Genomic DNA, 4,432 nt, shown 5'->3' with positions numbered 1-4,432 from the left:
TAGCAATAGATTTATGACTATATATCAAAAATTTGGGATACAAGTTGGAAAATTGTTACAAGTATCCCATTACATGAGATCAAGATTCAAGTTTAAACGTTCATATAATGAATAAAATTCAAAAATCCTTGCTCAATATTCATTAATTCAAGTATAAAAGTAATAATAGAACATTATTTTCATTGGAAATGAAAGGCCCTAAGTCCACAAAATGGCGAGTAATAAAAAGTAAATTTGGTTGCATGTATCTTACATAGAAATGTAGTGGTATTATATATCTGGCATAGTTATGAAAGTATGGCCCTCATTGCGAAGGTCTATAGTATCTAACTTGAGGCATCCTCATTTTCAGCCTTACATTGCTAAAGGCAGGACGCATTTTGGCCTTGTTCACTATCCGACCCTAGATAGGGTCTTGAGGGGTGGATACCATCTTGAATAGGAAAATATAGATGAAAGAAATAGTAGTTGTGATAGAGAAGGTTCCAGTAATAGTGATCTAACCTATCCAGCAAGGCCCCCTCATGATTATGTGAATGCTAGAGATAGTACATTGCAGGATAGCCTTTCGCATAACATTGGAAGTGAAGGTACATGGTCATACATAGGAAAGGAATTAACAAAATCTTCCAAGTAGGTGTTTTTAAATAAATATTCAGCTGTGCAGGAACCAAAGGAATCAAATTTGTGTTCAGAGGATGTTCCATTGGATAGGCATTGTGGCCATAGCTTTCTTGCAGAAAATTTAGAAAGTCTTGTAGATAGAAATAAAGAAGTAAAGCACCCCATGGTTCATAACAAAAGCTCTCCTGCAAATGCAACAAAGTGACTTGCAAAAGAGATTGTTGGAGTGGGAAGCCCTCAGACCCTTGATTGAGTTTTTCCCACTCCTAGAGTAAAAACAAATTCTGTAAAGAAGGCACATCTTACTCGAGGTAGGCAATTTGTAAGTTCCAAATTTTTATTATTTCTACAATTTTATTTTGTTATCTCAACTGTAATGTTAACTTGAGTCATAAATTTGACAGATACCCTATGGAGAACCTTCACCACGAGTTGTCTTGACACCAAAATTGGATGGTAAATATTCAGACACAAAACAATCTCAACGTCCATCTTGTGTACCAGGTTCAACTCCAGGTATTTCTAGTCATAGGGCCTCCCTGCCTCTACCAACAAATCCATCAGTTTCACGGCCTACATTCATTACTAATAGTCCTTAGAATGGAATGCCTAAAGTAAAAGCTATTAACAATAAATCTATAACACCTAGGCCACGAAAATCTTCTTTAACTTCAAGCTCATCAGCATTTTCATTAGGAAGAATTGAAGCACTCACTGAGAGATCAAACCTTACTCTAGAAGATGCAACTACTAAGTCACCTTATGTTTCTAAAGTTGCCACTTTGTGGTATTATGATAGAAAAAAATATTTAGGGCTTCCAGCTATGCAGTCTCCTAATGTATCAGTTAATGCACCCAGACTTGATCGAATTGCAGAGTTCTCCATAGCCCCTTCTAAAAATTTGCTGCCCGCTGCAAAATAGCTTGTTAAGGGTACTCGCTTAGACATTCCTAGAGAAGAAAGTTGTCATTTGAGAGTAGAGAGTAGCCCATATGGATTGCATTTAGAAAGGTCCACCTCATCAAGCTTAGGTTCAGATAGGGATGATGCAAACTATGATAGAACATAGGAGAAGTGCATGATCCAGATCAATGCAAAAGCTCTTGCTTCTATTCATGTGAAACCAACCTTCAATGATGTTATTCATGTAATTAGACACAGTGCTTTTTGAGTTGGTACAGATCAAGCCGAGTCAGAGAGAGGAACTGTGAGCAGCTTGCTATAAGGAAGAACAGATGTGAATTCATTTTTAGATGCAAACAATAATGATCTAGATGTCCTGCCAGTTCCCATGGGGACAACTGTTACTGGCCATCATATTGTAGATCAGCACCTTAAGAAAACCTCAACCTCTAGTAGAGATTTTGATTATTCTCAAAAATGAGTAAAAGGAGGAATAGATCTTAAATCATATCAACAAAGAGCATAAGCTCTTGAAGGCTTACTAGAGCTTAGCGCACAATTACTCCAAAAGTAGAGACTGGAAGAACTTGGCATAGTTTTGAGGCCTTTTGGACATGGTAAAGTCTCCCCAAGAGAAACAACCATTTGGTTGACAAAAAGCCTGAAAGGAGCAATGAGTGATGTTCACTACATGGGTTGAGAAATATAGATATTTCAACATGGCACTTGTTTATATATGTTTTGTATCTAGTTTTCTAATGTGTAAATATTACTTGGCCCTCAATTTGGCTCCAAGTGAAACATTTCCTCTTTATATCTAACTTACATTGTCTCATCTATAGAATCTTTTTGCAAATAGATGGATGATGTCTGTTTGTCCATATAGGATCTAATTTTTGGGTAGTCACTGATGGTGTTGCTGTATGCTTTCTAGTTGATGGTTGGTTTGACTGCTTTCTTTAACTATGGGTTTTCTTGATGGCAGCAACCCAATTGTTGAGAAAATTTGGGGGTAACCTAGTCACTTCTTTTTTCAAGGTGATCTAAGTTGGTTATTTCTTTAGTTCACCCTGAGGAATGTTGGTAGGAGGCACAATAGCCTTGCATTGTCCTATGGATGATTCTCTTGTTGTGTTTGTATGGTTGCAACGGGTTTTATAATATAGCAGGTTTAAAATTTTGTCTTGAGCTGCATGGTTATATATTTGCAATATCTATTTTTTCTACAAGAGCAGCAAAGATGCTAAAATAATTGAAGTCAAATTCCTGAGTTGTGTGCCATAACCATAATACAGTGCAGTTTTTGGAAGGGAATGCAGGCTCGCAGTATCATATTCTGTGTAATGGAATAAAATGCAACATATTCTTTTGGAAACAGTGGTCAATTTGCAATAGACCAGACTGCAAGTGCATTGTTATTTCGTGTAATTCCAATCAAAATTTTAATAGTCCAGCACATTGATAAAGTTAATTTTAATAGGCCAGCTCATTTCAAGAGTTAATTGTAATTCTCTCTTTTTAAAAGAGTCTGTAACATTATTGATCATGGCATTATATTTTATGTAAATGAAAGTTTTCAATGGTTTCCTACTATCTACCATAGTAGTAAAAATCTTCTTAGTAAAAAAAAGGCAAACCAAAAGATTCAGAAATTATCGAACTATCACGAATCAATCAAGAAAAAATCATATCTTCAACACACATAAAATAAAGATGAAAAAATTAAAAAAATATGGTTTTATAGAATAGAGATACAAAAATAAAATAAAATGAAAGCTTATTCCATAAACTATGAGATACATTTTTTCTTATTTATGTTCATATTGTATTTGATTAAATTGTATTGCACAATACATACTACACACTGCATAAATGATAACTAATTGTTGATAGTTCTCAATTACAATTTCCTTTGTATGAAGTCAACCTAAAAACTAAGTACAAAGTTGCAAAAAATTCTATGTTCCTTTAGAGTCTTGGGAAGGGTAGGACCTAGGATCTTGATTTGGGGATGGTGGTTAGCAAGGGTTGATTTGGGGACAATCATTGGCACAGGTTTAGGGATGGAGCACCTAAAAGGGTCAAGAGGCAATATCCCTTATAGGGATTTGGGGTTAGTACCCTCAGCAAGATTGACAAGCAACATCCCTTTTGTAATACAAGCAACATCACACTACCATTTTTCACAGTGATAGGATGAAAATTGATTGTCAATCAGAGTGGATACAATTCAGACATGTCCTTCACAATTACATAATCATGAACGTTGGCAATTAGTGATTAATCAAAAAATCACATTTTTTGGCTTCATCAACACATTCCTTGTAGAATCATATGAAGTTCCTTACACAGTTGGAAAATGTGGGCTTAGCAAAAACTTTGGTAAATTAAAAATTGCTTAAGTTTATTTAAAAACAACTTTCTGTTATACATAACAATTTTTCTGCTATCCAAGATTTTACTTGATGTTGTTTCTAGAAGATATTGTATATGTTTTTTGAATCACAATGTTTCAGATCTCACTCTATGAAAATCATATGGGATCTAGTTATGATCCTCTATATTCATATTAGAGGCTTTGATGTTGAAATTGGCTTAGCAAATAATCATGAAAATGACCATAGGGTCTCTTGATAATTTTTTTGGTGACTAATCTATTTATGTTAAAGAAGGATGTATCAGCATTGATTGTAGCAGAAAAACAAGTTACACAGATGAAAACTTGCATTGTTGCACTTACAGCTGACATTTAAAACTTGGAGTTCATATGCACGTTTCTTTGAGGTGGGTGATAACAAAGAGCTCATCAATTTTCACTGTGTTATCTTCTGGCTACAAGTCTACATCATTCTTCACTATTTTTTATTTATACCTAATACAATTTTATTTTTCAAAATGTTTATC

At 34.6% G+C, this 4,432-nt stretch overlaps 1 pseudogene; it reads left to right on the top strand.

Annotated features, from left to right (window-relative positions):
* The first annotated feature begins 289 nt into the window (after nucleotides 1–289).
* On the top strand, nucleotides 290–2,228 carry LOC149536947 (uncharacterized; annotated as a pseudogene).
* Nucleotides 2,229–4,432: the final 2,204 nt, after the last annotated feature.

Source organism: Cupressus sempervirens, chromosome 10 (genome assembly GCF_028749045.1).
Source record: "Cupressus sempervirens isolate cs-2001-9-10 chromosome 10, ASM2874904v1, whole genome shotgun sequence".
Classification (NCBI taxonomy): Eukaryota; Viridiplantae; Streptophyta; class Pinopsida; order Cupressales; family Cupressaceae; genus Cupressus; species Cupressus sempervirens.
This window is presented reverse-complemented; position numbering and strand designations above follow the sequence as displayed.